Raw genomic sequence first — 10,000 nt, forward strand, 5'->3', positions numbered from 1 at the left:
TCAACCTCCGCTAAAGCGGCCGGGGTTGACCTGTTGTCCCTGCCGGACTTAGAAAATTTTTCTCTCCAGCCCGGGACCGGGGTTGACCTGTTGTCCCTGCCGGACTTAGAAATTTTTTCTCTCCCGCCTGGGACCGGGGTTGACCTGTTGTCCCTGCCGGACTTAGAAATTTTTTCTCTCCAGCCTGGGACCGGGGTTGACCTGTTGTCCCTGCCGGACTTAGAAAATTTTTCTCTGCCGCCTGGGACCGGGGTTGACCTGTTGTCCCTGCCGGACTTAGAAATTTTTTCTCTCCCGCCTGGGACCGGGGTTGACCTGTTGTCCCTGCCGGACTTAGAAATTTTTTCTCTCCAGCCCGGGACCGGGGTTGACCTGTTGTCCCTGCCGGACTTAGAAAATTTTTCTCTCCAGCCCGGGACCGGGGTTGACCTGTTGTCCCTGCCGGACTTAGAAATTTTTTCTCTCCCGCCTGGGACCGGGGTTGACCTGTTGTCCCTGCCGGACTTAGAAATTTTTTCTCTCCAGCCTGGGACCGGGGTTGACCTGTTGTCCCTGCCGGACTTAGAAATTTTTTCTCTGCCGCCTGGGACCGGGGTTGACCTGTTGTCCCTGCCGGACTTAGAAAATTTTTCTCTGCCGCCTGGGACCGGGGTTGACCTGTTGTCCCTGCCGGACTTAGAAAATTTTTCTCTCCCGCCTGGGACCGGGGTTGACCTGTTGTCCCTGCCGGACTTAGAAATTTTTTCTCTGCCGCCTGGGACCGGGGTTGACCTGTTGTCCCTGCCGGACTTAGAAATTTTTTCTCTGCCGCCTGGGACCGGGGTTGACCTGTTGTCCCTGCCGGACTTAGAAATTTTTTCTCTGCCGCCTGGGACCGGGGTTGACCTGTTGTCCCTGCCGGACTTAGAAATTTTTTCTCTCCAGCCTGGGACCGGGGTTGACCTGTTGTCCCTGCCGGACTTAGAAATTTTTTCTCTCCCGCCCGGTACCGGGGTTGACCTGTTGTCCCTGCCGGACTTAGAAATTTTTTCTCTGCCGCCTGGGACCGGGGTTGACCTGTTGTCCCTGCCGGACTTAGAAAATTTTTCTCTCCCGCCTGGGACCGGGGTTGACCTGTTGTCCCTGCCGGACTTAGAAATTTTTTCTCTGCCGCCTGGGACCGGGGTTGACCTGTTGTCCCTGCCGGACTTAGAAAATTTTTCTCTCCCGCCCGGGACCGGGGTTGACCTGTTGTCCCTGCCGGACTTAGAAATTTTTTCTCTGCCGCCTGGGACCGGGGTTGACCTGTTGTCCCTGCCGGACTTAGAAATTTTTTCTCTCCCGCCCGGTACCGGGGTTGACCTGTTGTCCCTGCCGGACTTAGAAATTTTTTCTCTGCCGCCTGGGACCGGGGTTGACCTGTTGTCCCTGCCGGACTTAGAAAATTTTTCTCTCCCGCTCGGAACCGGGGTTGACCTGTTGTCCCTGCCGGACTTAGAAAATTTTTCTCTCCCGCCTGGGACCGGGGTTGACCTGTTGTCCCTGCCGGACTTGGAGCCCGAGGAGGGGATCGGCCACCAGGTAAACCTCCGCTGAAAGCGGCCACGGTTTACCTGGTGCCCGGGGAGCGAATCGGACACCAGGTCAACCTCAGCTGAAGCGGCCGGGGTTGACCTGCTGTCCCTGCCGGACTTGGAAAATTTTTCTCTCCAGCCTGGGACCGGGGTTGACCTGTTGTCCCTGCCGGACTTAGAAATTTTTTCTCTCCCCGCCTGGGACCGGGGTTGACCTGCTGTCCCTGCCGGACTTGGAGCCCCAGGAGGGGATCGGCCACCAGGTCAACCTCCGCTGAAAGCGGCCACGGTTTACCTGGTGCCCGGGGAGCGAATCGGACACCAGGTCAACCTCTGCTAAAGCGACCGAGGTTGACCTGGTGCCCGGGGAGCGAATCTGACACCAGGTCAACCTCTGCTAAAGCGCCAGAGGTTGACCTGGTGCCCGGGGAGCGAATCGGACACCAGGTCAACCTCTGCTAAAGCGGCCGGGGTTGACCTGCTGTCCCTGCCGGACTTAGAAAATTTTTCTCTCCAGCCTGGGACCGGGGTTGACCTGTTGTCCCTGCCGGACTTAGAAATTTTTTCTCTCCCGCCTGGGACCGGGGTTGACCTGTTGTCCCTGCCGGACTTAGAAAATTTTTCTCTGCCGCCTGGGACCGGGGTTGACCTGTTGTCCCTGCCGGACTTAGAAAATTTTTCTCTCCCGCTCGGAACCGGGGTTGACCTGTTGTCCCTGCCGGACTTAGAAAATTTTTCTCTCCCGCCTGGGACCGGGGTTGACCTGTTGTCCCTGCCGGACTTGGAGCCCCAGGAGGGGATCGGCCACCAGGTCAACCTCCGCTGAAAGCGGCCACGGTTTACCTGGTGCCCGGGGAGCGAATCGGACACCAGGTCAACCTCAGCTGAAGCGGCCGGGGTTGACCTGCTGTCCCTGCCGGACTTGGAGCCCGAGGAGGGGATCGGCCACCAGGTCAACCTCCGCTGAAAGCGGCCACGGTTTACCTGGTGCCCGGGGAGCGAATCGGACACCAGGTCAACCTCTGCTAAAGCGGCCGGGGTTGACCTGCTGTCCGTGCCGGACTTGGAGCCCGAGGAGGGGATCGGCCACCAGGTCAACCTCCGCTGAAAGCGGCCACGGTTTACCTGGTGCCCGGGGAGCGAATCGGACACCAGGTCAACCTCTGCTAAAGCGGCCGGGGTTCACCTGCTGTCCCTGCCGGACTTGGAGCCCGAGGAGGGGATCGGCCACCAGGTCAACCTCCGCTGAAAGCGGCCACGGTTTACCTGGTGCCCGGGGAGCGAATCGGACACCAGGTCAACCTCTGCTAAGGCGCCCGAGGTTGACCTGGTGCCCGGGGAGCGAATCGGACACCAGGTCAACCTCTGCTACGGCGGCCGGGGTTGACCTGCTGTCCCTGCCGGACTTAGAAAATTTTTCTCTCCCCGCCCGGAACCGGGGTTGACCTGTTGTCCCTGCCGGACTTGGAGCCCGAGGAGGGGATCGGCCACCAGGTCAACCTCCGCTGAAAGCGGCCACGGTTTACCTGGTGCCCGGGGAGCGAATCGGACACCAGGTCAACCTCTGCTAAAGCGGCCGGGGTTGACCTGCTGTCCCTGCCGGACTTGGAGCCCGAGGAGGGGATCGGCCACCAGGTCAACCTCCGCTGAAAGCGGCCACGGTTTACCTGGTGCCCGGGGAGCGAATCGGACACCAGGTCAACCTCTGCTAAAGCGGCCGGGGTTGACCTGCTGTCCGTGCCGGACTTGGAGCCCGAGGAGGGGATCGGCCACCAGGTCAACCTCCGCTGAAAGCGGCCACGGTTTACCTGGTGCCCGGGGAGCGAATCGGACACCAGGTCAACCTCAGCTGAAGCGGCCGGGGTTGACCTGCTGTCCCTGCCGGACTTAGAAATTTTTTCTCTCCAGCCTGGGACCGGGGTTGACCTGTTGTCCCTGCCGGACTTAGAAATTTTTTCTCTGCCGCCTGGGACCGGGGTTGACCTGTTGTCCCTGCCGGACTTGGAAAATTTTTCTCTCCCGCCTGGGACCGGGGTTGACCTGTTGTCCCTGCCGGACTTAGAAAATTTTTCTCTGCCGCCTGGGACCGGGGTTGACCTGTTGTCCCTGCCGGACTTAGAAATTTTTTCTCTCCAGCCTGGGACCGGGGTTGACCTGTTGTCCCTGCCGGACTTAGAAATTTTTTCTCTCCCGCCCGGGACCGGGGTTGACCTGTTGTCCCTGCCGGACTTAGAAAATTTTTCTCTCCCGCTCGGAACCGGGGTTGACCTGTTGTCCCTGCCGGACTTAGAAAATTTTTCTCTCCCGCCTGGGACCGGGGTTGACCTGTTGTCCCTGCCGGACTTAGAAAATTTTTCTCTCCCGCCCGGTACCGGGGTTGACCTGTTGTCCCTGCCGGACTTAGAAAATTTTTCTCTCCCGCCTGGGACCGGGGTTGACCTGTTGTCCCTGCCGGACTTAGAAATTTTTTCTCTGCCGCCTGGGACCGGGGTTGACCTGTTGTCCCTGCCGGACTTAGAAATTTTTTCTCTCCAGCCTGGGACCGGGGTTGACCTGTTGTCCCTGCCGGACTTAGAAATTTTTTCTCTCCCCGCCTGGGACCGGGGTTGACCTGCTGTCCCTGCCGGACTTGGAGCCCGAGGAGGGAATCGGCCACCAGGTCAACCTCCGCTGAAAGCGGCCACGGTTTACCTGGTGCCCGGGGAGCGAATCGGACACCAGGTCAACCTCTGCTAAAGCGACCGAGGTTGACCTGGTGCCCGGGGAGCGAATCTGACACCAGGTCAACCTCTGCTAAAGCGCCAGAGGTTGACCTGGTGCCCGGGGAGCGAATCGGACACCAGGTCAACCTCTGCTAAAGCGGCCGGGGTTGACCTGCTGTCCCTGCCGGACTTAGAAAATTTTTCTCTCCAGCCTGGGACCGGGGTTGACCTGTTGTCCCTGCCGGACTTAGAAAATTTTTCTCTCCCGCCTGGGACCGGGGTTGACCTGTTGTCCCTGCCGGACTTAGAAAATTTTTCTCTCCCGCCTGGGACCGGGGTTGACCTGTTGTCCCTGCCGGACTTAGAAAATTTTTCTCTCCCGCCTGGGACCGGGGTTGACCTGTTGTCCCTGCCGGACTTAGAAAATTTTTCTCTCCCGCCTGGGACCGGGGTTGACCTGTTGTCCCTGCCGGACTTAGAAATTTTTTCTCTCCCGCCTGGGACCGGGGTTGACCTGTTCTCCCTGCCGGACTTAGAAAATTTTTCTCTCCAGCCTGGGACCGGGGTTGACCTGTTGTCCCTGCCGGACTTGGAGCCCGAGGAGGGGATCGGCCACCAGGTCAACCTCCGCTGAAAGCGGCCACGGTTTACCTGGTGCCCGGGGACCGAATCGGACACCAGGTCAACCTCCGCTGAAGCGGCCGGGGTTGACCTGCTGTCCCTGCCGGACTTAGAAAATTTTTCTCTCCCGCCTGGGACCGGGGTTGACCTGTTGTCCCTGCCGGACTTAGAAAATTTTTCTCTCCAGCCTGGGACCGGGGTTGACCTGTTGTCCCTGCCGGACTTGGAGCCCGAGGAGGGGATCGGCCACCAGGTCAACCTCCGCTGAAAGCGGCCACGGTTTACCTGGTGCCCGGGGACCGAATCGGACACCAGGTCAACCTCCGCTGAAGCGGCCGGGGTTGACCTGCTGTCCCTGCCGGACTTTGAAAATTTTTCTCTCCCCGCCCGGAACCGGGGTTGACCTGTTGTCCCTGCCGGACTTGGAAATTTTTTCTCTCCCCGCCTGGGACCGGGGTTGACCTGCTGTCCCTGCCGGACTTGGAGCCCCAGGAGGGGATCGGCCACCAGGTCAACCTCCGCTGAAAGCGGCCACGGTTTACCTGGTGCCCGGGGACCGAATCGGACACCAGGTCAACCTCTGCTAAAGCGCCCGAGGTTGACCTGGTGCCCGGGGAGCGAATCGGACACCAGGTCAACCTCTGCTACGGCGGCCGGGGTTGACCTGCTGTCCCTGCCGGACTTAGAAAATTTTTCTCTCCCCGCCCGGAACCGGGGTTGACCTGTTGTCCCTGCCGGACTTGGAGCCCGAGGAGGGGATCGGCCACCAGGTCAACCTCCGCTGAAAGCGGCCACGGTTTACCTGGTGCCCGGGGAGCGAATCGGACACCAGGTCAACCTCTGCTAAAGCGGCCGGGGTTCACCTGCTGTCCCTGCCGGACTTGGAGCCCGAGGAGGGGATCGGCCACCAGGTCAACCTCCGCTGAAAGCGGCCACGGTTTACCTGGTGCCCGGGGAGCGAATCGGACACCAGGTCAACCTCTGCTAAAGCGGCCGGGGTTCACCTGCTGTCCCTGCCGGACTTGGAGCCCGAGGAGGGGATCGGCCACCAGGTCAACCTCCGCTGAAAGCGGCCACGGTTTACCTGGTGCCCGGGGAGCGAATCGGACACCAGGTCAACCTCTGCTAAAGCGGCCGGGGTTGACCTGCTGTCCCTGCCGGACTTGGAGCCCGAGGAGGGGATCGGCCACCAGGTCAACCTCCGCTGAAAGCGGCCACGGTTTACCTGGTGCCCGGGGAGCGAATCGGACACCAGGTCAACCTCTGCTAAAGCGGCCGGGGTTGACCTGCTGTCCCTGCCGGACTTGGAGCCCGAGGAGGGTATCGGCCACCAGGTCAACCTCCGCTGAAAGCGGCCACGGTTTACCTGGTGCCCGGGGAGCGAATCGGACACCAGGTCAACCTCTGCTAAAGCGGCCGGGGTTGACCTGCTGTCCCTGCCGGACTTGGAGCCCGAGGAGGGGATCGGCCACCAGGTCAACCTCCGCTGAAAGCGGCCACGGTTTACCTGGTGCCCGGGGACCGAATCGGACACCAGGTCAACCTCTGCTAAAGCGGCCGGGGTTGACCTGCTGTCCCTGCCGGACTTGGAGCCCGAGGAGGGGATCGGCCACCAGGTCAACCTCCGCTGAAAGCGGCCACGGTTTACCTGGTGCCCGGGGACCGAATCGGACACCAGGTCAACCTCTGCTAAAGCGGCCGGGGTTGACCTGCTGTCCCTGCCGGACTTGGAGCCCGAGGAGGGGATCGGCCACCAGGTCAACCTCCGCTGAAAGCGGCCACGGTTGACCTGGTGCCCGGGGAGCGAATCGGACACCAGGTCAACCTCTGCTAAAGCGGCCGGGGTTGACCTGCTGTCCCTGCCGGACTTGGAGCCCGAGGAGGGGATCGGCCACCAGGTCAACCTCCGCTGAAAGCGGCCACGGTTTACCTGGTGCCCGGGGACCGAATCGGACACCAGGTCAACCTCCGCTGAAGCGGCCGGGGTTGACCTGCTGTCCCTGCCGGACTTAGAAAATTTTTCTCTCCCCGCCCGGAACCGGGGTTGACCTGTTGTCCCTGCCGGACTTAGAAAATTTTTCTCTCCCCGCCCGGAACCGGGGTTGACCTGCTGTCCCTGCCGGACTTGGAGCCCGAGGAGGGGATCGGCCACCAGGTCAACCTCCGCTGAAAGCGCCCGAGGTTGACCTGGTGCCCGGGGAGCGAATCGGACACCAGGTCAACCTCTGCTAAAGCGCCCGAGGTTGACCTGGTGCCCGGGGAGCGAATCGGACACCAGGTCAACCTCCGCTAAAGCGCCCGAGGTTGACCTGGTGCCCGGGGAGCGAATCGGACACCAGGTCAACCTCTGCTACGGCGGCCGGGGTTGACCTGCTGTCCCTGCCGGACTTGGAAAATTTCTCTCCCCGCCTCGGACCGGGGTTGACCTGCTGTCCCTACCGGACTTAGAACATTTTTCTCTCCCCGCCCCGGCCCGGGGGTTAACCTCGGGGCACACAGCTTCCCGGGTCTGACGTGCACGTCCTGTCACCTCCCGGGCCCGGCGTCCTCGTCCTCCCTTCCCCTTGGGCCGGCTCGGAGGAAGTTTTCCCTCGGCCCGGCCTCCGGGTTAATTGTTTGGGCCCGGCTGACTGAGGCCAGGCTGCTGACGCTAAAGCCCGGGGAGGCGGGGGCCTACGGCCATACCGGACCGAATGCCCCCGATCTCGTCCGATCTCGGAAGGTAAACCGTCCCGGGCCTGGCTAGTACCTGGATGGGTGACCGCCTGGGAATCCCAGGTGCCGTAGGCAGCTTTTGGCCCCAGCGGGGGTAGAGCGGGGCGTGTGTCTGCCGTGCGGGAGCAGGGAAGCCGTGAGGCCAAGGCGGCGCGACGGTCCTGGGGGGCGCTGAGGCCTTTCCCTCTGCCTGCCTGCGTGTCGGGGGCGGGGGGGCGGGCGAGGAAGCTTAGGCCCTCACCCGGTGCGGTGCGATGGCTTGGGTCGGGTCGGGGAGAGGGAAGAAAGCGTGTGTGGAGCGTTGGTGGGGCAGGTGTGTGTGTGGGAGTGCTGGGTGGGGCAGGCCGTTGAGGCGGTGGCGGTGGTGGTGTTTTTGGTGGGAGTGAGTTGGGGTCAGGTGGGTGTGGGGTCCCCCCCGGGGGGTGGATGGTCTGAGGGTTAAGGCTTGGAACGTGCGTCTTGGGGGACCGTGGGTGGAGGTTGTTGAGAGCGGGGAAGGCCCTGGGTATCGGTTGGGGACTATTAAGCCCGGTGGAGGGGGACCGTGGGTGGAGGTGGTTGAGAGCGGGGAAGGCCCTGGGTCTCGGTTGTGGACTATTAAGCCCGGTGGAGGGGGACCGTGGGTGGAGGTTGTTGAGAGCGGGGAAGGCCCTGGGTCTCGGTTGTGGACTATTAAGCCCGGTGGAGGGGGACCGTGGGTGGAGGTTGTTGAGAGCGGGGAAGGCCCTGGGTCTCGGTTGTGGACTATTAAGCCCGGTGGAGGGGGACCGTGGGTGGAGGTTGTTGAGAGCGGGGAAGGCCCTGGGTCTCGGTTGTGGACTATTAAGCCCGGTGGAGGGGGACCGTGGGTGGAGGTTGTTGAGAGCGGGGAAGGCCCTGGGTCTCGGTTGTGGACTATTAAGCCCGGTGGAGGGGGACCGTGGGTGGAGGTGGTTGAGAGCGGGGAAGGCCCTGGGTCTCGGTTGTGGACTATTAAGCCCGGTGGAGGGGGACCGTGGGTGGAGGTTGTTGAGAGCGGGGAAGGCCCTGGGTCTCGGTTGTGGACTATTAAGCCCGGTGGAGGGGGACCGTGGGTGGAGGTTGTTGAGAGCGGGGAAGGCCCTGGGTCTCGGTTGTGGACTATTAAGCCCGGTGGAGGGGGACCGTGGGTGGAGGTGGTTGAGAGCGGGGAAGGCCCTGGGTCTCGGTTGTGGACTATTAAGCCCGGTGGAGGTGTTGCGTACGGTGGATGTAAGGGGGAGGGCGTATGAAGTGACCGAGGAGTGGGCAAGGAAACGGGGGAAAAATTTGGAGGCGAAGGCGGCCGAAAAAGGGTGCGGTTGACCTGGTGCCCGGGGAGCGAATGGGCCACCAGGTCAACCCCCGCTGAAAGCAGCGGAGGTTGACCTGGTGCCCGGGGAGCGAATCGGCCACCAGGTCAACCCCCGCTGAAAGCAGCGGAGGTTGACCTGGTGCCCGGGGAGGGAATCGGCCACCAGGTCAACCCCCGCTGAAAGCACCGGAGGTTGACCTGGTGCCCGGGGAGGGAATCGGCCACCAGGTCAACCCCCGCTGAAAGCACCGGAGGTTGACCTGGTGCCCGGGGAGCGAATCGGCCACCAGGTCAACCCCCGCTGAAAGCACCGGAGGTTGACCTGGTGCCCGGGGAGCGAATGGGCCACCAGGTCAACCCCCGCTGAAAGCAGCGGAGGTTGACCTGGTGCCCGGGGAGCGAATCGGCCACCAGGTCAACCCCCGCTGAAAGCAGCGGAGGTTGACCTGGTGCCCGGGGAGCGAATCGGCCACCAGGTCAACCCCCGCTGAAAGAAGCGGAGGTTGACCTGGTGCCCGGGGAGGGAATCGGCCACCAGGTCAACCCCCGCTGAAAGCAGCGGAGGTTGACCTGGTGCCCGGCGAGCGAATCGGCCACCAGGTCAACCCCCGCTGAAAGCAGCGGAGGTTGACCTGGTGCCCGGGGAGGGAATCGGCCACCAGGTCAACCCCCGCTGAAAGCAGCGGAGGTTGACCTGGTGCCCGGGGAGGGAATCGGCCACCAGGTCAACCCCCGCTGAAAGCAGCGGAGGTTGACCTGGTGCCCGGGGAGCGAATCGGCCACCAGGTCAACCCCCGCTGAAAGAAGCGGAGGTTGACCTGGTGCCCGGGGAGGGAATCGGCCACCAGGTCAACCCCCGCTGAAAGCAGCGGAGGTTGACCTGGTGCCCGGGGAGCGAATCGGCCACCAGGTCAACCCCCGCTGAAAGCAGCGGAGGTTGACCTGGTGCCCGGGGAGGGAATCGGCCACCAGGTCAACCCCCGCTGAAAGCAGCGGCGGTTGACCTGGTGCCCGGGGAGGGAATCGGCCACCAGGTCAACAGGTCAACCCGGTTCCCGGGGGGGAGAGGAAAGGAGGCGGCCGGACCCTCCCGCGAG

General features: G+C 62.7%; 1 non-coding gene across 1 annotated transcript; it reads left to right on the forward strand.

Annotated features, from left to right (window-relative positions):
* The first annotated feature begins 7,547 nt into the window (after window positions 1-7,547).
* On the forward strand, window positions 7,548-7,666 carry LOC142006311 (5S ribosomal RNA). Its single transcript, XR_012643416.1, has one exon. It is a non-coding gene; the product is annotated as a 5S ribosomal RNA (ribosomal RNA).
* The last annotated feature ends 2,334 nt before the right edge of the window (window positions 7,667-10,000 follow it).

The sequence above is a fragment of the Carettochelys insculpta genome, unplaced genomic scaffold (assembly GCF_033958435.1).
Source record: "Carettochelys insculpta isolate YL-2023 unplaced genomic scaffold, ASM3395843v1 scaffold_0049, whole genome shotgun sequence".
NCBI classification, from domain to species: domain Eukaryota; kingdom Metazoa; phylum Chordata; order Testudines; family Carettochelyidae; genus Carettochelys; species Carettochelys insculpta.